Source organism: Gallus gallus, chromosome 4 (assembly GCF_016699485.2).
Source record: "Gallus gallus isolate bGalGal1 chromosome 4, bGalGal1.mat.broiler.GRCg7b, whole genome shotgun sequence".
NCBI lineage: Eukaryota > Metazoa > Chordata > Aves > Galliformes > Phasianidae > Gallus > Gallus gallus.
This window is the reverse complement of record NC_052535.1, coordinates 27,340,185-27,365,770: the sequence shown is the minus strand read 5'-3', so window position 1 is coordinate 27,365,770 and position 25,586 is coordinate 27,340,185. Positions and strand designations below refer to the sequence as shown.

The 25,586-nt window shown below is 36.2% G+C and overlaps 1 long non-coding RNA gene across 4 annotated transcripts in view; it reads right to left on the bottom strand.

The window, feature by feature from the left end:
• Positions 1 to 225: 225 nt before the first annotated feature.
• Positions 226 to 25,586, bottom strand: part of LOC112532419 — an 87,843-nt gene continuing 62,482 nt past the window's right edge. For 3 of the 4 annotated variants that reach the window (XR_006939234.1, XR_005859649.1, XR_005859650.1), the window contains 5 exons: positions 14,338 to 14,435; positions 12,144 to 12,296; positions 11,654 to 11,791; positions 11,042 to 11,086; positions 226 to 2,846 (listed from right to left, as the gene is read on the bottom strand). This is a non-coding gene — a long non-coding RNA (uncharacterized LOC112532419). The remainder of the gene's footprint in view (positions 2,847 to 11,041; positions 11,087 to 11,653; positions 11,792 to 12,143; positions 12,297 to 14,337; positions 14,436 to 25,586) is intronic. The other variant, XR_005859651.1, reaches the window with a different exon arrangement.

The window sequence follows — 25,586 nt, the reverse complement described above, 5'->3', positions numbered from 1 at the left end:
TCCTGACACATGAAAGCTGTCTGGTATTATATGTTTGCAGTATTGCATTTTAATTACATTTGCAAGGACTGCCTGTCTCACTCCAATTTGTAGGAGAGAGAGGAGGTTCTTTTAATATATGTATACTTGACGGCAAGATTAAGACACAAAGGGTCAAATGTTAGCCAGACCAGTTTATTACAAATCCTAGTCATTCAGGGAGATGGGGAAGGAAATAAGGGCAATAGAAAACATAGGAAATAGAAGCAAGGAGTCTTCATATGAAGCAAGATGGAGATAGTCACCACCATGGGTCCAATGTGGTTTGTAGTTCAGTCATTGATCTTCAGTAGTGGTGGGTTGTCAGGCACTGTTGTTCAGTTGATGATGACAACTGTTCTACGGTGACAGTGGTGACAACAGCGATGCTTTCCAATGGCAGAACAAATTTATTTATAAGTCCAAAGTGGTTGAGTCAGCTCTTTTTGGAGTGACAGCTTCTGGCTCTTGGATCTCAGCAGGAACTCCTTTTGTTCCCGTCTTCCTGGCCTTCCCAGCAGATCAGAGGGAGTATGGAGGGGCCAACTTGTATCTTGCCTTCACAGGATACAGTGGTATCTCATTGTATCCTATAGCAAGCTGGAATTATTTGGTCACAGGCCATATGTTCCACCAGTAAACAGTCCTGAGCACTCTCTTCCGAAGGCCAATAGCTCCAGAGAAATGCTTTCAAATGTAAAATTGTCCACACAGTGATGCTGACTGCCACACAGCAACACCTACCTCTCATCTCCTAGATAAGCCAGGGTCTTATCACAAGAAATGCCTCAGAAAGCAAGCTTTGAACCAAAAACAAAGAAGGATTGAGACACTACCCAAGAGTAGTATTTACTTAAATGGAAATCAGCTCAAGTAATTGATCTTTTTTAGAAGCAAAAACATGATTTAAAACTTCAGAGGTGTGAAATTCAATCATGCAATTTTAAGCAGGATCTTACAGTGAAACTTAAAGAATTAAAAGGTAAGCATGTATTATTTTTCTCTATTTTCCATTATAGCTATTCGTTACTTCATTTAGAAATTCTGTCAGAAATGTCTGAAACTGTTTGTTTGTTTTGTTTTATCTCTACCATACAGAATAGTCATTTACATAAATTGACTTCTGAATAAGAGAATTCAGCAGCAAAGTGTATTTCTAAAGGGAAGGAAATGATTTTAAATGCTTCAAATATGTTGAACGGATACTTATAAAAAGGCAGTGAACCTTCTGAAGTAAACACCAGGATTCATCTCACCAGAATTGAATCTACTCTCATAAAGCATAATTCCTGATTTTACTGGCTAATACAAGTAAAACAGTACTTAAAGATTTAGTCACAAGTCCTAGTTTGATAATCCTGCTTAGAACTGTTTCACAAATTACTATAGTAGTTTGTCTGACAAGCATATAACTCTATTGTACACTTCTGGCACAAGCTCAAAGTAGATACAAGAATAATGAAGATGAAAAAACCTACCAAACAAAAAGCACTATCAACTGGTTTTACTAATCCTCCCTTGCAGAAGCAATGTATGTGCCACACAGCTATAAACAGTAAACTACTACTTTGGTTGAGAAAAACAGGTGCAGAAAAGAATCTGCAAACCTAAAGCAGGAAGCAGGTTGAATTTACACTCTACAATTCAGAAAATCATCTTTTTGTTAATTTCACTGGGAGGTGGCATGGGAGGGGAAGTAAACAAGATGATGACATGAGATTTCACAAAGTTTCAAGGGCAAGCTTTTTGTGTGAAGGCAAGTATTCCTGGTATAGCTAGGTTGTTACTGAGATCTTAGAAAAATAAAGAATATAGAGCACCTACCTTTGCTCTTTATTTCCTCTGTGTAGTCCTCAATTTAGGATTGATTAGGACATTTTCGTTCAGAATTATCTAATGCTCTATCCTTACATACAAACACATGTGCATATAGGAAATTCATGCTTATAACAGTTCTTCATTTCTATGCATATGTTTAATACTTACTTACAAACCATGGCAATGCATAATTTTTTAAGAGACAAAAGTTAGGCATATTTTATTGTTACATTAATTATGTATTTATGGACAAAAGTCTCACTTCAAATTAATTAGTAATATATACTAACTAAAGGAAGGATTCTGCATTATTCAAATGTGATTTACACACTATATGGGAATTACTAAGTCATGGCCAGAACCAATGATTGAGCACCTGATAAAGGGACACAGCCAGCCCTGGGACCACAGGTAAAAGCAATTCACCTGTGTGACTAGAAGGGATTCCACCCCTCCCTAAACCTCATTAAAGGCTGATAGCGTTGAGACTGTCTTTTTTTTTTTTTTTTTTTTTTTTTGTGTATGTGTGTGTGTGTGTGTGCGTGCATGCGTGTGCGTACGTGCACGTGTATTTTTTTGCTTGTTTGTTTTTTGAGTATTTTGCAAGCCCTGATCCTTGGGATGGGTAAGCATATCTATCTTTCTTAAACTGGATTGTGACTTTTGCTCTTTTTTGGGGAATTTAGAACTGGTTATTTGCCATCTCCTTTTCCTACACATGCATACTAGAAATACTTGTAATTATTATGTTCAATTAAGAATAGTAAGTGTAAGCAAATTTCATCCATTTCACGTAAGTATATGTATTTCCAAAATACTACAGGTTAATTGCTGTATTCATCAAAATAACAAGTCCACTGTATCTGAGATGTCAGCTATCAAATCTATTCTGGAAAACAAAAGTAACAAAAAAACAAAAACCTCCAAACCTACTTTCTTTTCCTATCTTCATGCTCTACTGAAGGATACTTCAAAGTTTTCTTGTTATCAGTGGGAGATTGATAGGTGTTCTGTAAAAAATTGTAGAAGAATATATCTATGAGATCCTATTTTGCAATGCAGCATGTGCCGTGACTAAAATATATTTGGAACCTCCAGAACAGTAGGGTATATGTCTTTTGTTTTATAATGGCTTTATAGCAAACCACTTTTACACAGAAACCTTATTCACCTTGTATCATTTAATAAATATCAAAATTACATAGGAATTTCTTTTCTCCCTTAAAAGGGACAATGCAAATAAGGTACTCTTCAAAAAGATGCTCACATGTTTTGCATGTATTTCCATGGTTGTGTTTTTGGTAAGTTAGCTTCAGGAAGAGCAGAAAGAGGCATATAGAATATAAATAAAAAACTCACAAAAGAATAGTTCTAGTATGAAAATTGATAAATATGGATTAGAACTGGAAAACAGCATTTTGAATATTGCTTTGAGAAGTTATTAGTGAAGAAGAAAATTACTATGAGGATATTATCCATTCCTATTGAATTTTAGCAAATTCTATTTCACTGCAAATCAAAACTATTTTATTTAGAATCTATATATTTGTGCAAACTTAAGTAAGGAATGAAGGAGGGAAAGAATGGGTCTGGAATTATAACACAATGCTGACAGGAAAAAAAGCAGCAGAAATCATGGGCAGGATGAGGTCAAAAGTATGAGCAATCAGGAGATAGTAAGAGAGATATTAACTGAAGACAGTAAATGTCTGTTCCAGATTTTGAAATATAGTAAGGTTCAAGAGTCACTGCAATCCCTCATTAACTAGGAAAGAGATTTTATCTCAATGGAAAAATATTCGTACTTCTCCAATATTAACAAATGTACCCAAAGGAAAATAGGAAATTACTGATACCAGATTATCCTACAGGAAGACTTCTGTGCTGTTAGCTGATGAAAATATTAATACGTCCAAACACTTTATTAGGTAACTGGATTTTAACTCACAAAGTTGCTACTTAATACTAAACAAGTATGTGAATCCAAGTTCTTGTAGGGCTGCGTTAATTCATTTTTCAGGATGCTTACTCTAATAAGTAGAGATTTTGTGGAACAGCAGACTATTCATGCTTACTCTGGAAGACAAGAAGGGCAGCTCTTTAAACATGCAGTTTCACTTCTGTGAAGTCTTGTTCTATGACTTACTAACTTTTGTACCCAAAATTCTCAATCTAATTTCTCAGCATCTCAGTTCTACACCTCTAAAATGAGAACAGTATTAAATGGCTTAGAAATTCTCTTCTGGAGTTGTTTGTTTGTTGTTATATGAAATCCTTACAATTTTGGCAAGCAAGAGAAGAGACAACCAGGAAAACCCATCTTATAAACACATGGCTGAGAGACTGGTGCAAACACAAGAATTCTGGGTTCTTTGATCATGGGGAGGTCTACTTGGTGCCTGGCCTGAGGTCTGCTGGTGGGTATCACCTGTCTCAAAGGGGGAAATGAATCCTTGCCCAGGAGTTGGCAGGACTTGTCGAGAGGACTAGATATGAAGGGGAAAGGGGATAAAACCAGGTCTGCTAGAGATGAGCCTGGGGGAGTGGTAATGAGATTAGGGGTGAGGTGAGGGGCTCAGCTGAAGCGTGTCTACACGAATGTACACAGCATGGACAACAAACAAGAAAAATCGGAAGCCACTGTGTGGCAGGCAAGCTATACCTAGTTGCCATTATGGAAACATGGTGGGACCACTCCCATGACTGGAGTGCTGCAATGGGTGACTACAAACTCTTCAGGAAGGACAGGCGAGGAAGAAGGGGTGGTGGTGTGGCTCTCTATGTTAAAGAGTGCTTTGATGTTACTGAGCTTATGGCTGGGGATGATAAGGTTGAATCCCTATGGGTAAAGATCAGGGGAAGGGATGACAAGGCAGACATCCTGGTGGGCGTCTGTTATAGACTGCCGAACCAGCATGAAGAGACAGATGAGGTGTTCTACAAGCAGTTGACAGAAGTTGCGCAATCGCCAGCCCTTGTCCTCATGGACATATGCTGGGAATACAAAAAAGCACGGAAGAAGCTTTCTGGAGTATATGGAGGATAACTTCCTCATGCAGCTGGTAAGAGAGCCTATGAGAGGAGCTGCCCCATTAGACCTGCTATTCAGAAGCAGAGAAGATCTGGTGGGAGATGTGGAGGTTGGGGGCTGTCTTGGGCAGAGTGACCATGACATGGTAGAGTTCTTGATTCTTGGTGGAGTCAGGAGGGGGAACAGCAAAACGGCTACCTTGGACTTCTGGAGGGCGGACTTTGAATTGCCCAGGGATAGTAGGGGGATTCCCCTGGGATTCAGTCTTAGAGAATAAAGGGGTACAAGATGGCTGGTTGTTCTTTAAGGAGGAAGTCTTAAAGGCGCAGGAGCAGGCTGTCCCCCTGAGCCGCAAAATGAGCCGGCGCGGAAGAAGACCAGCGTGGATGAATTGGGAGCTATTCTTGAGGCTCCAGGAGAAAAAGGGAATCTACCTCCTGTGGAAGAAGGGATGGGCAACCCGGAAGGAATACAAAGAAGTTGTTAAGATGTGCAGGGAGAAAATCAGAAAGGCAAAAGCCCAGCTTGAACTCAGCCTGGCCGCTGGGGTAAAAAGGAACAAGAAACTCTTCTACAAGTATATCAACAGTAAGAGGAGGACCAAGGAGAACCTCCATTCTTTACTGGATGAAGCTGGGAATGCAACCACTGAGGATAAGGAGAAAGGCAGATGTTCTGAATGCCTTCTTTACGTCTGTCTTTAAAAGTCAGACCAGTTATCCTCAGGGTACTTCATCCTCTGACCTGGCAGCCTTGGCTGGGGAGCAGACTAAACCCCCCACAATTCAGGAGGAAACAGTCAGAGACCTGCTACTCCAACTGGACTGCCACAAGTCCATGGGACAGGATGAGATTCACCCAAGAGTGATGAGGGAACTGGCGGAAGTGATAGACAAGGCCCTTTCCATCATCTATCAGTGTTCCTTGTTGACTGGTGAGGTCCCAGAAGACTGGAGGCTTGCCAATGTGACCCCAACTACAAGAAGGGCTGCAGGGAGGATCCAGGAAACTACAGGTCTGTTAGCCTGACCTCGGTGCTGGGGAACGTTATGGAGCAGATTGTCTTTAGGGAGATCACATGGCATGTGCGGGACAGCCAGGGGATCAGGCCAAGCCAGCATGGGTTCACGAAGGGCAGGTCTTGCTTGACCAACTTTGATCTGCTTGTCTTCATCAATATCTTTATTGATGACCTGGATGAGGGCACTGAGTGAACCCTCAGTTAGCTTGCAGACGACACCAAGTTGGCTGAAAGTGTCAATCTGCCTGGGGGTAGCGAGGCCCTACAGAGGGATCTGGATAGCTGGGCTGAAGCCAGTGGGATGAGGTTCAACAAGACCAAATGCCAACATTTGGCCACAGCAACCCCAGGCAATGCTACGGGCATGGGGCAGAGTGGCTGGAAGACTGTGTAGAGGAAATGGACCTGGGGGTAAATTCTGATGCTTGACTGAACATGAGCCAGCAGTGTGCCCAGGTGGCCAAGAAGGCTAATGGCATCCTGGCTTGTATCAGAAATAGTGTTGCCAGCAGGAACAGGGAAGAAATTGTCCCCCTGTACTCAGCACTGGTGAGGCTGCACCTTGAGTACTGTGTCCAGTTTTGGGTCCTGCGCTGCAAGAAAGACATCGAGGCCCTGGAGCATGTTCAAAGAAGGGCAGTAAAGCTGGTGAGGGGTCTGGAGCACAGGCCTTATGAGGAGCAGCTGAAGGAGCTGAGATTGTTTAGTCTGGAGAAGAGGAGGCTCAGGGGATACCTTATTGCTCTCTGTAACTACCTGAAGGGAGGTTGTATTGAGCTGGGGGTCAGCCTTTTCTCTCATGTGTCTAGTGATAGGACTAGAGGGAATGGCTTCAAGCTGCACCAGGGGAGGTTCAGGCTGGATGTTAGGAAATACTACTTCTCTGAAAGGGTGGTCAGGCACTGGAATGGGCTGCCCAGAGAGGTGATGGAGTCACTGATCCTGGAGGTGTTCAAGGAATGTTTGGATGTTATTTTGAGGGACATGGTTTAATCAGAATTATTGGCAATGGGTGGATGGTTGGACTGGGTGATCCTGTGGGTCTTTTCCAACCTTAGTGATTCTATGATTCCATGAATATGTATACTATTTCCCTTGATAGATGAATCCATTATGCCGTTTAGAACCAGTTACCAATGGAAATATCTGCCTTTGTGACATCTCCTATAAAAATACATTTTTGAAGTGAGACAGATTTCTTAGAGATGACCAGATGTTATCTCTAATGAACCAAAATATTTCCTAAACTAAACTTCTGTAGAAAGCAAATACTCTCATCATAGGAATTCCACTTAGTTCCATTAACTGAATGGATGACAGCCTTCTGATTTCTTACTTGAATTAAAACTTTGTTTCAAAAGGAAATATCACTTTTCTTTATCAGTGTTTCTTGTAAAGAAAAGGTTTATATGTTATTTTAGGAAAGAGAGTTTTTCTTCATGAAGATATAAAAGGTGTCACACAATCCAAGACGGTATAAAATGCCTAAATCCTGCAAAGGTTAATGAGTGTTCAATTTAGACAGAAATTTCTGTTTAATTCAACAAAGTTATGGCAAATTTTAGCATGTCCCTTTTAGAATAACTATCTGCTTCAGCTTCCGTTACCCTTTACAAAAATCGTAATAGTAAGAATAGTAATAAAGCAGCCACAAAACTAAACATTTTCATGCATTTTATATCAGTTAACAATTCAAACTCCAAGCATACCAGCCACTGCTGGAGTTGCTTCGGTGAAAAGTTCAGACAGAAGCAGTTCTAGGGGTGTGAAACTACAGCAGCAAAGTAAGTTATTCATTTGGAGTAAACATAAACCTAGCAGTTACTTGCTCTGCTACATTGAGGGAAAAAGTTGACAGGTAAGAAGATGTCTATTTTCTGCCTGTGGGCTGCAGGCTGCCAGTGAGTTGCGATAGGATCTTGGTTTTAGTTTCAGTTATGGTCTAATCTCCCTGCAGCAAACTTGGTATAGTCTGGCTTTTGTTTTCAGCTGTTCGGAAACATTGTTAAGCATTCTAGTAAGGTAGCGAGATGTGACTGTTTTTCAGAAAGTGTTCTGTTTTAATTTTTGAATTTCTCAAGAAAGCATGTCTATTCCTCAGGCCACTGTTTTAGTGCTCTTCCCTCTACCTTCCCTTGCTCTTCTCCATCCTGACACAGGGAGAGGTTTCATCAGTAATTAAAAGTGTTAGCACCCTTGTGGAATGCAAGGCTTTTGGTACCAGGCCACTTCTTCAACAGGTGGACAATAACATTAATCAGGATGCAATCCAGACTTCAACCAGAGAAGAATCATGGCCTGCTGTGTTTGAATTAGTGCTGGATCCTTCCCAGATGAGTTTGTACAGCTGAAGCCTAATTAAATTATATCCCTTGCATCTTCGCTGTGTTCCTGTGTGCCTGGAACAATGAATGAGTACATGTCTTATAGGGATAGATCTTCCAAGAAAAAAAGAAAAAAAAAAAATAGAATTAGAAGCCTCCTTTTAGATTAACTCTCAGTCAGAGCACAAAGACTTCATCTGTAGCTGTTGTGATTTGTCTATCCAAAACAAATCTCTCCAAGGAGATGTACTCATAATGGCAGGCTCTGTCAAATTTCCTATTAAGCTTCTGCTAAAGAAAGAAATGACTTCAGTGGAAGAATCATTTTAGTTCTAGCTTCCAGCTTAAGAAATTTAATTCAAGAACTACTGAAGGCCAAGTCTGGTAGAAACTTTCATGATGATGCCCCTAAATGGTGGTCATCCAATAACACATTTTCAGAGAAATTGTGAGGTCCTTCTAAGCTGCTTTGTTGAAACACTTCTAACTTAAGTGTGGCTCCTCTGGACAGCTAGGTAGGCAAATATCAAGGAAACCCTGATGGTTTGCAGGATGGTCTGCCCTTTTGTGGGGAACAGACAGGGTCCCCATACTCATAGACATCCTCAACAAGGCTGGGAGGAAGGGGCTAGTTACCTCACCATCCTTAGTGCTTCCTCATGTTCAAGAGACAAACCTGGACAGGCTGCCCAGTGTGAGCAGGCATGCAGCTTGGTGCCAGCCAGGGCACTGCAACTTGCTGGAGGGTACCTGCGTCTAGCAGTATGGGACATCGGCTTTGTTTTAAAACAAAATCCCAGTCTCCTCCTATAGAGTCCAATTTGCAACATTCTGTGCTACTTTGAGGCAGAAACTTTTCATAAGCCAATGGAGACCTAAAGGAAATCAGTGAAGAGATGCCTTCCTTTGTCAAAGCGTGTGCAGCTTGGGAGCAGTCCTTATTTTTGGTAATGGCCTATTGGTTACAGCACTAATTTGTAATATAAAACAGAAGTAAGCACACATGGTAACTGATGTTTGCTTGAGAGATGAGGACAGAAAGCTCACCTTTTTGAAATCTGTCACAAGAAACTATAGCACATGAAAAGAATTTGTAGCATGCTGACTGATGATATTCCCTATACAGCTCCCAGACAAAATGACTGAGGGGAATGTCTGTGCCTGTGGCACAGACATCAGCATTAAGGAATTAAGGAAGGAGAGCACTGAAATGGAAATATGACAACAATAAAGCTTAACATGTTTGCTATGGGAAACTACTCCTTCGTCTGTGCAGTGGCAAATAAATGGTCATCTTTGAATCAATTCTGACATTCTCAAGACTACAAATGTTATGGGTTCATCAGAATGTAAAGTCTAGGGCTACACAGGCACGCAGCATTTGGGAAGTTGTAAGATGCTATTTTTTTTTTTTTTTTTTTGAGAAGTGCTGTAAATTAAAGCACATTACAGAAATAAAATGATGTTCTGTCGGAGGTATGACCTTCAGAATAAGCAATACTACTTTTCTTGTGGTTTAAAAAAGACACCGTTTAAAATTAGTTTGAGATTTTTGGGGGGTTAAATTAAAAAATAAATAAATCTTGCATCATTGCCATTTAGTCATTTGCAACTTGACATTAAAGGATTTCAAAAAAATGTGATTTCTAGCCAAGAGAGATACTAAGTTAAAGCCATAAATGTTCAGTTCTTCAATTTGAAGCCTTCAGGGAGCCTTCACAGTTATTTTTTTTCCCAGAAGAATGCCTGCTCAGCCCAAGTTTTAATTCCACAGAAGGAAATGAAAAAATTGCCTTTTAATAAGACAATTTATGAGTCTACTCTTCAATTCTTTGTAAGTAGTAGTCAGAGCTTATTGTAACCTTGCTCTTCCTTATTAGTGTTTGTGTGCATACACACATTTCTAACTCATTTTGTTATATTTAATTTACTTGTATTTGACATTTTACTGTTAGAAGTGTTAAGAAACTAATTTAAAAGGTTCTAAAAATTCATTGTTGTCATCTGGAAAACAGTAATGTAATCTCTATTTAGAGCACACATTCTTAATAGCAACAGTTTTGGTACCAACAGCTTCTTTGAGAGATCTATAATGTCATGGCAACCCAGTATTTATGCTGCATATAAATTCAATTATTTAATAGCTCTGAGTGTACTATCTACAAAACTCCATTAATCATTTTATTAAATAAACAAAACTCCTTTGTCTACACATGTACATTTCTAAAACAATTCTTAATTATACATTACTGTTCCTAATTAATACAGCAGTATTCTCTTTAACCCTTGGTACTTTCCAATTTTACTTTTGGCAAGCAATCTAAATGCCTGAGGTATAAAAACAAACTCAACCATATTATTACTTTATCTGAGCTTGAGATACAGAATTGAATATTTGTGCTGTGGTTACTGAATTTTTCAATTAGATCAATATTTGCAAAGGAAATGTACTTAATGGCAGTAATGGATCCCCTATAATCTTTGCGTATTTTTAGAGTCATATTCATATAGACATATAGAGCACATACCTGTGGGCACACAATACTTGGAATACTTGAAAAAATATTATTTACTAAAATATAGATAGCAACATTGTCAATATTATCAGTAGATCAAGCACAGAACTATTTGTTTTTGGTCTGTTCTGATAGCATGTGAGAAAGTAAGAGTAGCAAACTAGAATGAACTATATAAGATCAAAGACAAATAAATAAATAAATCAGTACAGAGTTGTTTCTCTGATAAGGTTAAATATTTGAGATATTTTCTAAATTGTGGTAAAAACAAACAAACGAGCAAAAACACAACCAAATATCTCATAATGCTTACCATTTGGATGAGGTCTCTGAAATGCATTCTGTAGAAAACTTGCACCTTTCAGAAACAGCCAAAAATCAGCCCCTTCAACATGACTTGCTCTCATTCTGATAAATTATCATTTTAACTTTGAACTATGCTGGTAATAATATCACACAAAATTGAACATAAATATGGTACCTGAATGAAAAATTCACGTATGATTTCAAACACAGATTGAATACACCAAAAACGTTCTGTTAACCTTTCATTCTTTATACTGCTAATCCCATTCTCAATCTTCCATTTTCATATTTCATATCAAAATAAACTGCTGATATCCGGGCCTGGGATATTTCCCCCCAGCTTTAACACGATGTTTAATTAACTTCTGTAACCTCACCAAAACTCTATAACTCTGTCTGATCTCAATCATGCAGAAGCTGAGCATCCCTACCCTAAACTGTTCAAGTCAACAACAGCTGCAGATAACATACTCCTGCAAAAAGAGCAAAAGTATCACAAGCCAACCTGAAACAATAAGGCTAGTCTTTGAATAGCAGCTCTTTGCCCTGTACAAAGCCTAGACAAAAATAAACAAACAAACAAACAAAAGCCATTATTTAACGAAGACATATAAAGTACCTGAAGGGAACTGCAGCTTCCTATTTCACTGATGGAGAAAACGTATAGTGAATAGTGTTGATTATGTTGAAAAAGAGTGTTTTGTAGCTGAGAGTTTCCTCTGTCAAGTAGTGTTGTCCTCTGTTTATCTGTTGTAGTCTGCATGGAAATAAAGAGGAGGAATTAGTTTCTGAGCAACCTACATAAAAGAAGGTACTACTCATATGTGTATTATTTGAAAAAAAAAAACAAAACAAGAAATGCTACATTTTATGGACTATATGGAAAATCAAATGGTTTTTCTTTGCAAATTCTGAGCTTTCAGTACCAAAGGAAGGGGCAGTTCTCAAGATTGACCATTCTTAAACTATTACATGTATTTCTTTACCATGGATGATTATACAAAGGGGAAATTTCACTCTACATGTGAAAGGCAGACAACTTGATTGCGAAAGATTTGCAGGAAATGCAAGGAAAAAGTAGGAAATATTTTCCAATAGTTTGGACTTACTCAATTTCATTTTTTCTTAGTTTAAATCAGAAGGATCATGGGCAGAATCACAGATGCTTTTTGTTGTTGTTGTTGCTTCCCCCACTCCTTGTGTTGTGTTAAACCTTTGATTAATATTCTTTTGCTTCTGTCACTGAATATAAATTGAGGACACTGTAAAATACAGAAGAATAGCTTAATAAAGACTGTTAGTATGTGATGGACACGCTGCAAGTATTGCTGGTTTGAAGGGAAAAGAAAATCTCATCCACACATTTAAATGAAGGATTCTCATGCATTGCTCTTTCAAGTACCTCTACCATTTACATTAGGTTAAAAAACCAACCAACCAAACAAAAAAACTTCTTCATTTTTTGCTTCATTGTAACATCTTATTGCTTTCAAATTAGCAGGGTTTTGGAGAAGAATATTTGCTACCTGTGATGGAGTTCACTGACAAATCTTTGTTAGTGTGAGGAGATGGATACTCTAATGCTACATTCATTGATCTTAAGATGTGAAAGTTCTTTATGAAGTAAAGCAACTTTATTGTGCAAAGATATTTGCAGGTATGTCTACAACTGTCAATAGTTAGACTATCCCTTATTTATAAGGCAGTAGTCTTTGCTGTAACATAAATTGAATTTGTAGATTGTGTGCTCTTTCAGGTCTTCTTTCTTTCCATGAAAATTATTTTAATTGCCCACATTTTTTAATTAATTATTTTAATTGCCCACGTAGGAAATACTACTTCTCTGAAAGAGTGGTCAAGCACCGGAATAGGCTGCCCAGGGAGGTGGTGGAGTCACCAACTCTAGAGGTGTTCAAGGAATGTTTGGACGTTGTATTGAGGGACATGGTTTAATGAAAACTATTGGCGATGGGTGGATGGTTGGACTGGGTGATCCTGTGGGTCTTTTCCAACCTTGGTGATTCTATGATTCTATGATTTTGATTTTGAATAACTACTGAAAATTTATGATACCACATTTGAACAAAAAAAAAGTTCAGTGCTTTTTACACTGTCAGAATACGCAGACCCAAAGCAATAATAAAATATTCCATATTTTGTGAATAAAGTAACTTCTTTTGAAGAATTATTTAAAATGTGTTTTCTTCTTGAAAATACTTTCATGTCAAAATAAAAAATATATATATTTATTGGTAGTATATTATCTAAAGAGTAGGTGGGAGTACAAAATAAATTAAAAGAGTAATAAAGAAAAAAGAATTGAAGTATTAAGTTGCTGCTCAAAACATCGTAGTTTTTCTCTTTTTCAGACTACTATTAATTCACTGGAAAGACGTCAGCACAGCAAGTCCCCTCCACATTTGAGCTGTGTCCATGAAGATCTATGATCATCGGGCTTTTATTAGTAAGAAAACAGTTTCAAGCAAAACAAACTACCTAAAATTAAATGCTTTTTTAACAACATTAATTCATGCAAATATCCAAGAACATGTCTACTTATTAAAGGGCAAGTGAGAAAATATCTTTAAGATACATTTTATTACACATTACTACGTTCTTTAATCAAATTGACAGGTGCTATAACACGGATTCCAGACAACTATCAGTTACAAGTCTTCACACAGCCCTGCTAGTCCTACCAATCTTACTGAGAAATCTGTTGCTTCATTAAAACATTGGTTGTATACCAGCAGATCTAATTTAAAGCTTTATTAGAGAGAGTATAAAGATATTTACAATATTCAGACACAAACACAAACTCAAACAGGAGTTAACAGGAGTATTCTTTTTAGAATACAAATATCCATATAATAATGCACTCAGTAATCTACTGAAATTCAGTGCCTGTATTTTTATTTAAATGAATGATGTACAAATGACAGAAACATTAATTTGCACAAACATTCTTTATTTCCAAAGTGGCTAATTTGATGGAGCTACTATCAAATATAATTCAGTAATGGTTAAATTAGAGGGCATTTCAAGGCAGCAAATGGATCAAAGTATCTTTTCTTTTTTGTTTGTTTCTAACATGCACAACAAATAATTTTAGTATGGTGGTGTACTTGCATGCTTTGTACTTGAAATGTAATTGGTGAGCATCTGCATTCTGAAGTGAAGCAGGGATCCCTTTTTCTTCCCAAGTACTGATTAAAAACATGAAGATTAATAAATAAGTTGGGATTTATAAAGATGGTGATATTTTCTGAACGTCTGCACTTACTCTTTCCCCATTTAACTTACCAACGTGCAAAGACAGATGCTGTAATCATCTGAAAGCTGAAAAAGCTTTCTGAAGCTCTGGTTGCAAGGTAATTTTCACAGTAGGATTTGCATGTTTCCTTCAAAAAAAAAAAATATTTCTCATTCTAATTTTTTACTGATAGTGAATCAGTATGTTCATTTTTCAAGATTTCCATCTTAGGCCAACAGGATTTCAAGGTGGAATTTAATAATATCTAAGCAATTATATAAATCTGATTCTGAGTATTTATCTAACGAAATCATACAACTTTTGTATTTGCAAAGGTACAAATTTAATGCACCACAACGCTGCTTCTTAAGAGAACAGAAGAACCTTTGAACCACAGCAGTGTGATGATAGGGAAGAAAATATGCAAAACTGAAACTCTTCCCTGGTGAGCAAACAGCATCAAATAGAAAAACTATAGATTTAAAACATCAAAGGATACCTTCTTAATCCATGGCTTACTGATAACACTTCTTACTTTCTGTCCTAAACATGCACACACATTTGAGTTTCAGAGTGGAAGAAAATGTATCCTTTATGTGAATTTATGCATAGAACTCTGAAAAAAATCAAGCAGATTCTTGATCCCTATCACAAAATGCTGAAAATGTGAAATCATGGCTCAGTCTCAACAAAACAACAAACACTAAAAAATACCTATTAGCTGGAAGTGGAGGGAACATTTCCTGGGGTTCATGGCCAAGGCAAAAGGTTAAATACCTACACACAACAAAACCAAGCCATTTTCCTTCTCCATTGAGAACTACATCTGCACTTTGTTTCACTTCACAATTTCACACAGCTACCATATCCTTGGTATTCCCTTCCTCAAGAATATGAAATAAGAAAATACTTTTGGATTATACAGAGGATACCTAAGAATTCAGAAAATAAGGAAAAGGCTGCAAAATTAGCATCAGAGAGGAGAAGTTGGTCCTTTAACCAGAGAGTGACCAGTTCCAACTAAAACTATTATTTTGTTTTCTGTACCTTTAGTTGTACAACTTTGCTTTTATGAATTTTATAACCAAAGAGATCAGATTACTGCCAGTCAAAGAAACTGGTGTATTGGATGTTGATCCCATCTTTTCCTTAACTCTCTTTTTTTTTTATTTTACTTTTAATACCATTTCTTCCTCCCTACTCTTTTCTTCAGTCCCAGCTTTAGTGAATACCGAGTAATTTCCCCTGGGGAAAGAGAAGTGTTTATCTGAAATAGCTTTACATTTTTATTTATTTTAACAAAACTCCTGATGCAGTTTTATAAAAGTCTACAGGTTCTCTGAAATCCCATGTTATATTCCTTCCAGTTTAAAATGCATTTTTCTGATAGCTCTACAGCTAGCAGATTTTCTATCTACTTCTTTTTTTTTTATATACAGGTATATATATATTCCCAGATACAGAGACCCAATAGGGTTTTTATTTAACAACAGTTCAGTAATTACCTTTTCTCACTTCTCATCTCTTTGCTATTGTTTCTGGCATATTAATTTTCAAGGTCTCAAAGTTCATGAGAGTTTTTTTGCAAGAACTGTGATAAAGTACTTGCATTATGAATAGTAATTTTATTCTCAACTTCTGTAGCTGAATACAGTGACACGTAGGCTACCTGGTTTCAATATTCCACTGTAAATTCCTTAGGGTTCTGTGTCAGCAACAATGTATTTAGAAACCTTGAAGAAGCCTTTTTTTTATGTTGATAATTTTATTTATTTAAAAACTATCCTCATCAGTATAGCCACATGATCTGCAAGGTCTTGTTGGCAGAAAGATCCAGTGGTAAACATTCCAGAATTCTCAACATCTCTTAATACATTAGTAAAACACTAGGATAGTTTAAAATGTTATTTAGGTATTATTTTAATGAGAAAAGTACGCCACATTATTATTCTGCTTTGTCTTTTGTTCTGGGATATAATGATCTGAATGATTTAACAAACATTAACATTCTAGCTTGATGTTGTCTAGTTGATGTTAATTAATTAAAGCTTGTTATACTGAGCTATTGTTACCTCTACTTTGAAAATTTGAAGAGCTTTCTTCTTTATACAGGTTACACCTTTAGTTACACATACATTTAATTTCACATTTATGTGTTCATACACACAGAAATATATGATCTATATATACAGAAGTATATGATCTTCTTAAAATCTTAATTAAATAATATTTTATCAATATGAATTGATTACAAAAAGGAAACTATCAAGTTTTTCTTGTTCCGATTAGTAAAATAAATTATCAATTTTATGCTTGAGCCAAACCTTGCAAATAAAACCCTATTGAATTTGTTCAAACTGAGCAATATTTTCTCTCACTGTAAAGTGAGAAAAATATATGTCTCCAGAAACTATATTGTTAAAACCATCCATCTCTAAACTGTGATAACCTCATAACAATTTTTCCACTGTATGCTGTTCAAAAATTTGTGTAGTTTGAATAGTGATTTATTTATTTTTTACTAATATTTTTAGTTTGATCTATGAAATATTTTATGTTAGCTCAAAATAAATAAATAAAACATTCATGATATCTAAACAAACTGAATAACTTCTCTTTGTGAATTTCAAAACACTGAGTATTTTCGATTAGAACATGATGGATATTACAATATATAATAAGACAACAGTTGGAAATGATGACTAGAACTTGCATGCTTGCTACAGCTACTTGCCAAAATTGTCTAGCAATATGCCAGAAATAAACAGTTAATCAAACTGAAGATAGCTAGGATAAATGTTTTGAAAACCTTAAGATATTGTAGGAAGAAGGATAGGAGTATTATAGATAGAGTTTTGAAAATCATCTTCTAAGAGTTCTCAGTTATGACCTTTCTTTTGCACAGATGACTTCTATATTCGTGCTTAAAATACACAGTCAAACTCAGGCAATAGACCATTTGCTTGATTAAGGATAGAAGAGTATTTAAACTACTAATAATTAAAGACCTAATACTTAAATACTTCATCTCATTTTGGACTAAACAAAGTATCAAAATGAAAAACTTGCACCTGCAGTATCAATAACAAGGTCTACATATAAATTATTTCACAAAATGAATTCTAGTACAAATATAAAGAAAAAATGACAAAATAACAGAGATGAGAAAGAAAACTAGTCTTGAGTGATCTGGCCACTGCTTGAGCCCAGCTTCAAGGCTACTGAAATGTTAAAGAGCAATTTGTTCATAACAACTTGATAAGATTGGTTCAAATATTAACAGAATAATAATAAAAAATATCTATAACTTTCTACTTGTATTTCCAAATATGATCATATGCAAAGATCCTTATGGTCATACAATTTTTGTTGACTGTTTTTGCTGTATTTCCTGAAAAAATTAAGTATTAATATACATGAATTTTTCCCAACACCCTTAGTAACTATTTTCATCATTAATGTATTCTTTCTTCTACAGCAATTTTTTTTTTTTGTTTAGAATATTACTTTGTCTCATTTCTTATTTCATTTACATAAAAGCACATGTGATATGTAGCAACTTTTAGCTTTTCTGTTCACGTTTTAATCTTTTGTACTTAATTACCTCGTCAGACTTAGGTCCTCTAATCAGTATTATAAATATTATGTTATCTGCAGAAGCTGTCATACCTGGATTTATTTGCATTAGAGCTAGGAAGATGTTTACTCTTACAAGTTTTGGTACTAAAAATGTACACTCAGACTTCCGATAAAAGTCAGATCAACATTATTATTATTATTATTATTTTATAAAAACAAAAGGCTTGAATATTAATGAGATGTAAGTCTAGATACATTTGGCTTATAAATACCTTTGCTTCTTCATTATTTCTAAATTGAGGAAAACAGCTGAAAATCTTACCTACTACTGAAAATTAATTTTTAATTGAAACTCATCTATATAGTTTATCAGAAATATGATAGATTCAAAAAATACTTTTTAATCAGAATAATAGAAATACAATGATTTTTCTTCCAGTTCTGAACTTCTCATTTTATTGTAAATAAAAACTTCATTTTTCCCCCCCAAAAAACACTACTTCTAATTTAAACACAATACTAATGATGGTTCATGTCAAAGCTTATATGTTTATATATATAATTTTATAATTTGGTATAATTGTCTAAATTCTAAGTGCTATTGAATCATTAAATAAAAGGCATCAGAAAATAGTTCAACTTTTGTTCAGCTTCACTTATTAGGTGAACTTTCCTCGAAGGAGACTTACAGATCATATACTGTCCAAACCCAAAACAAGGATGAGTAGAAGAAATTTGGGGATGATAAAGTGTTAGTTGATAAATTCACACTTTGTCATCTTTATCTCTGTGATTGTTCAAACTCATTCAGCAATGCCGTTCGCAGTGAGCCATAACCAGTGTTCTTTGCCCTAATTAATTTTGTCATAACCTTACATGCAATTAGTTGACATTTTATAACTTCCAGCCTTTTGACATAGTGTGTCATAATGAATATAACCTTTAACATGTTACTTCCAGGCTAGTGAGCACTACTGATTTCAGTTCCTCTTCTTGTTGAACTTGTCAGCAATTAAAAGATGTAAATGATGAGAATCTACTTCATCCTATGAAGTGTTAAACTAACCGGTTCCAATGTCTATAAAGACTGACTGACCCTTTTGGTACAAGATACATGTTACAACGCACTCAGTGTAAGCGGCTCCAAGTACAATCCATAGCTGATGGTGTTAGGTTATTTATGTTACACTAGAAAATACAACATATTCTAACAAAAACATAGAGATGCTTGAATTTCAAGTTACTTTTCAAATAATCTCTATTCACTTTAAGAACAAAGAATGAAGTTATTGCTTCATCCTCTACTGAAGCATAGCCAAGAAAGAATTAGCCAACTGCGCAGCACTGAACTGCAAGACTGCAACGCCAAAGGGTTGAAAAAAAAACTGGCTGATGTTGAGAGTGCAAGGTAAAATTCATTACGGGGGAAAAAAAAAAAAAAAAAAGCAGAAGAAACCAGTTAACATTCAACTTTTTCTGGAAAGAACCATGGGATCTCAGTGTTTCATTTCTCATTTATTTAAGTTTAATTTCATCACCACTTCCCAAATTATACATTATACAACATATCACAAAAAATTAATGCAGCCTCTGGGAATACAGAAAAAAATTCATTTTCTATTAATGCTTCCAAACCATTTTTATCTTTAAACTCAATATAACAAATTTATTTCTCCATTACTTAGAAGAAAAGCCAAGTTGGAATTTTGTGTATGTATCTCATAATACTGGCCTACTGTGGTTTCTTGGAGATCTACAATAGGTTTTTCAACATGTGGATGCAATAAAAGAATAATTTAAAAAATAGTGCTTGAATGTAGATTCCTCAGAAGACTGTCATATAACATTAAAACTGATGTGCTCCTGTACGATAACTAGGAGGGAAAAGAAGATTAATGAAAGAAGTACATGATACGATTCTGATGAATTCATATTGGCTTTCTAGGAGATTCAAAGGCAAAGAACACACACAGAAAATGCTAAATATCATGACGTTAAAGCCTTTAATGAATTCAGGTGAAAAAAGATCTCAAAGGCTTTTTATTTTTGCAAAGTCTTACTGAATAGCAGTATATTCCCAGAAAAGAATTTGGAAATCTGCCACAGTAGATACAGGTTACTAAGTCAGAAATTTATTCAGGAGGTACTTTGAAAGTCAATATGTTAATCCTGAATTCAGACTTCCCTTTAATAGTCACCTGGGGTGAAGTTCCTATAAAACTGATACGACAGGAATTGTACCATTAGACTCAGTAATGCTAGGTTTTACACTACTGAAAGCATGAAGTTATACTACAGAGACTGACATACATGTGGGAGCATTAGCTTTGTGGTGTAAATACTATTATTTAGGGAAAAAGAAAATAGGAACAAAAGATCAGCTATTGCATTTAATGACTCAGAGTTTGCTGAAAAGTCAACAGATGATGAAGAAAAGTTGATCTCTAAAATATGATAAATTAGAACCAGTTTGACATACACAGACAGGTACCTAGAAATTAAATTTAAAGAGAAATTAACATTAACAGCTGTAGTGGTGAACTGAAGTTCATTTCACATGTGTATTTCTCTTGTTAATCATTTCATAACTAATATTCAGCACCCCCCCCCCTCCACCCCCAGCAAGGAATCTATTCTTCACTTATTACCAGAGCATTCTTTCGAGCTTACAAACTACTTAATTCTGGTTTTGGGCTTGGGGAGCTATAAAAGTAACTTTTAATTATTTATGCCACATGAAGCCTCAAACTCATTTATTTTTATAGACAGCATTAAAGACCATAATTGTATCAACAGAATTCAAGAACTGGAAAACTGTCACAGGCCGACGGATTTTATGAATTGTTTTTACTCAATTTTGTACTCTTCTCATGTAGGGATTCCCTTGGGACTCTCTTCAAGTGATCTTTGGACTTGGAAATATTGAGAATTTTTTATGCAACAGGCACTCTTTTTACAGCTGCTGCTAAGCAGTACTGCCTGAATTGCCTCTACTACTCTTGCATACATTAAAATTCTTCTTTTTTAAATGAAACTTATGGAAGTTATTAGCAATATCATCAAAATAGCAATAGCCATAGTCTATAAAAATGATTTAAACTCTTAGAGGAAAGTCTCAGAAATGAAAACATATTGTCTAGGCTGTCAGAACACATAGTTTAAAAGCTGATAGAAGTTACCAAAAGCCACTTTGATCAAAAGTCCATCATGTAATGTTGCATTAAATTGTAACAGAAAAGATGCAAGACAGAGAATACTGGTCCCCCCATGTAGCACCAAACTAAAATAATTACATCTTCCCAAGATAAGAGTTATAGGGCAAAGCTATGCATTATAAAGTAATACACAGCCCTGGGAAAACATTGGGCTGGAAATAAATCTAGGAAATCTAATTACTTGTTCCAAGCCTGTAGCATATCCTGCTAAGTAGTGAAAAACATTATAAAGACACTATCAAATAGAAAATCTTATAATATACAATTTATGTTCATTAACACGTATCTATTATTTTGTAACATACAGCTAGTCTTTTGTTCACAATATAATTCCCCTTCACATATTTCAGTGTTGTAACAGGAACAAGGTTTTCCATGTCACACTGAGGCATTTAGTTTAATGTTTTATCTTTATTGTGTGTACAACTAAAGTAAATTGTTACGCTTGCCATATTTAAAACAGTTAACTTCGTGATGACCTACTCTATCATGGTGAGTTGTCTGAATCTTATTATTGACTTTTTTTTCTTGGCATTAGATTCTGCTTTCATGCTAAGACTTAAAAAAAAAAGTGGATTTTTCTTCATTTAATCAATTTGGTTACTCATTAACAGTTTGTTCTCTGCCATCTTCTCCTTTTAATACTATTTCTCACAGCTGAACAGTCTCTAAAAAATATTTTTTTCTCTTGTTCTTTTCTGATGAAACAAGCAGAATCAAGCATTTACACCAATACTACTAGTTTTTATGCACCGGGTGTATTTTATGGAGTTGCACTTTGCCTTGATCATAAATACTTCATTTCTACTTCATGGTTTCAGCTGCATCTCCCTAGGAGCTGGGTGTGCACTATACATTACTGAATGAAGAATTATTATGTTTTCACATCTACAAGCTGACAACTCTTCATACCTCTGAAATATAGACTGTGCATTACAAATCTCTTCAAGATCCCCATGAAAGAATGAACAAGTGTACAGGTCAAAAAGGCTTGCTTTAGGAAACTTGGAAAGAATGAGTAGTGTCATAAACAAAATAGGTTTACAACTGCCTCTGAGAACTACTTCATCAAATCACACTCCTCAGGGATATAACAAAATTAACTACTGCTCCAGTCTCAAAAAAATCATTGGATGTCCCCTTAAGAAACAGCCTTCTCAAAAGTTTTTTTTCTTTTTTTTCCAGGAATGTTCCAGAGTGTCAAGAAAATACGGAGCTTAGTTCATCAATTAAAAAAACAAACAAAAAACAAACAAACAAACAAACAAACAACAACAACAAAAACTGTGCGCCTTGCAAGAGCCTATTCTTTCCTCCTGTTAAGCATTACCATATATTGGAAAGATTCAATTGAGATGCAAATTTTAATAGCAGATGTGATTCCATTGGAGTACTGTCTATACTTAAGCACCTATTAAGTAGCTGCTCTCCCAGATGAAATCTGTCACAGTTTAATAACTGGCTCTGTCAGGCTTTGCTTGAATTCAGTAAGTCTTATTGTTTAGGGATATATTTGGCTGATACTAATAGCAGGAATGGAACCTGATTGGACAAAACAAAGTAAAGAAATAAGTACTTTTTTACTTCACAGAGAGAAAGTAGAGTGCCCTAAGTATTTATGTACTTAATCTTATCAGAGTAGTTAAAAAAAAGAGATTTTTTCTTATTTTTTTAATTATTTTTTGCAAGCAATTGATTACTCTCATTAACCGATAAACTGTTACCCAAAAATTATCTTCCTACCGATTATGAAATTAGTCCAGTTAAATTTCATTAAGAAGACTGTATGTAAAGTTAAGCACTGGTCACTAGGGATAAGTACCATTTGCTCAAGGTCATATGAAATCTATTAGCAAAGACAACAATTTTTGACTTCTAGTTAAGAACTGCCTTAAGCATCAGCTCTTTTATTTAAATAAGCATTTTAATTCATACATACTTGTGATTACTGAGAGTTAATTGACTTAGACCTTCCTATCTGATGAAGGAGTCAGGAAAATATGAACACAAAATGCAGGCTGTGTCTTTTAATTATAGCCATGTATGTGCTTGTCTGTATATAGATACATATATATGTGCATACACATGCGCTGTAGGCTTAATTGCATCTAAGTGCAGTAAAAGTACATTCAGGTCTCTTGCTTTAATTTTGGACCATGTAAAAGGGTGCATTAATCTGTGTAGATCTGAATGTGTCTATTCCCTACTGACTGCTGCAAGACTGTCTCCGAAAAAAGCCCTGTACATTACCACTTAGCATTCACATAGTCAGTCCTTTCTTGTGGACACAGTGCTTGGCCATCTTGTGTTTCTGCTGAGAGACTACACTCATCTCTGTTATCATTCTAGAATGCAAATGTGTTTGCAGTGTAATATAGATGTTGAAATTTTATATTGTGAATATGGAACCATGGCACACCAGTGCTCAGAGAAAATGTACCAAATACACCAATGTGCAAGGCACAAACAATTTCTCATTATTTATGTGATTGTGATGAAAACCTAACTGTCTCAAACTCTCATGACTCTACAGAGCTCTCATCCTAAGTCAGAGCTATTGAAATATTAAGTTCAAGACCTGGAATGCAACAGTTCTTCAGTCTGCTGAATCAACAGGGCAACCCTGTATATACGTACAGTCTGGGGGACAAGAACATGGAGAGCAGACACATGGAAAGGGGTCTGGGAGTTGTGGTTCGGGGCAAGTTGAACATGAGTCAGAAGCATGCCCTGGCAGCTCAAAGGACCAACCTCAGTGTGGGGGTGCATTAGGTCCAGCATTGCCAGCTGGTCAAAGGCTTTGATCTGCACTGGTGCAGCCTCACCTCAAGCTCCATGTGTAGCTTTTTGTGCCACAATGTAAGAACATAACGCTATCAGAGAGCATCCAAAAGAAGGTTAGGAAGCTGGTGAAGAGTCTAGAGGACAGGACATGTGAGGACTAGCTGAGGTTCCTTGATTTGTTCAGCCCAGAGCAATGGAGGTTGACTGGAAGAGTCGTGGCAGTCTACTCACAAGGGAAGCTCTGGTCTCTGCTCTCTGGTGACTGCAACAGGACCTGAGGGCCAGGTAGGTGTTAGGATAAGATTCTTCATCAGAAGGCAGTCAGGCTGGAACAGGCTCCCCCGGGCAACAGTCATGGCATTGAGCTGCCAGAATTAAATAAGCATTTGAACAACACTTTCAGATGTAAGATTTGAATTTTGGTGGTCCTGTGTGGAACAAGGAGTTGCATTTAATGATCTCTGTGAGTCCTTTGCAACTCAGGATATTCTGATTTTATAATGCTATGATATTACAAACCTCCTACATACTGCTCCACAGTGGATTCCCTAAAGAGAATCTACAATGTTTCACATCATCTTTACAAGGATCCAGCCTTTCTGAATGCTGCCACATAACAGAGAGTTTTTAAACACACACCAGATTTCCCAAGACTTGGACATGTCTTTGTTCTATCATTCTCTCCCTTCCTATCTTTTGGGATTTTTCCTTTATTAGTAAGAAAAACAGTGCCTTCCACTGCATGAAAAACAGATGGTTAAAATTCTACTAATATTTTCTCCCAACATCAGTGGTATAAAATTACTAATATTTTAAAAAACTTCATTCAGCTTTACCTGCCCCACTTCTACTTCCAGATGAGTTGGACTTTTCTCTAAGACCTATTTCTCCCTGTAATCTGTTTTTTTTCCAAGTTGTTGATGTATTTGCTAACTGTTCTGTTTGGCACAATCATTGCCTTCTTGATGTAATTGCTGCCATGCTGTTGAACCCACACATAAGAACAAGTTAAGTTGTCCATGTCAGTTAGGAAGACCATGAAGCCTGACTTCAACGTACTCAGTCTCTTGGCACACTGCAGGCTCCTTAACTATGTCTTCAATTCAGTGCAGCCAGGTTTTCTCTCTAGCTGACAAATTATCTATACATTTATTCTAATAACCTTATACATATCCAATTTTGTTTTTTCTTCTATATGCTCTGAGTCAAATTACTGCATTTCAACATTGTGGTACATCCTTTGAAAGTCTCACAATGTTGTTATTAATATAGGCCAGAAAATAATGTATTTTGCAAATAGCATTGTATATATATCCCCAAACTACTGCTGAATGTTGGCAAAAAAAAACGTAATCAGTGAAAGTTAGATCCAGAAAGATAATATGGGAGACATACTTTCTTCCAGACTAAATTAGCTGATAGATGATGGTATGCAGTAGTTTCCTCATTAGTAGGAAGAGAGAATGATCTCATTTCCTTGCTTTACATTCTCCATCTTAGACAAAATTATCTGAGCTTGTATGGCCTGAACCAATGGTTGAGCACCTGGTGACGGACAGAGCCAGCTGTGGGAGAGCAGGTGAAAGCAATTCACCAGAAGGAGTAGAACATGGAGTAGAACATGGAACAAACCTCATTTAAGGGCTGACTGCTAGAAGGGAATGGTCTTTACCTGGAGATTCCTTCTTTTGGAGTATTTTGGGAGCCCTGGACCTTGGGAT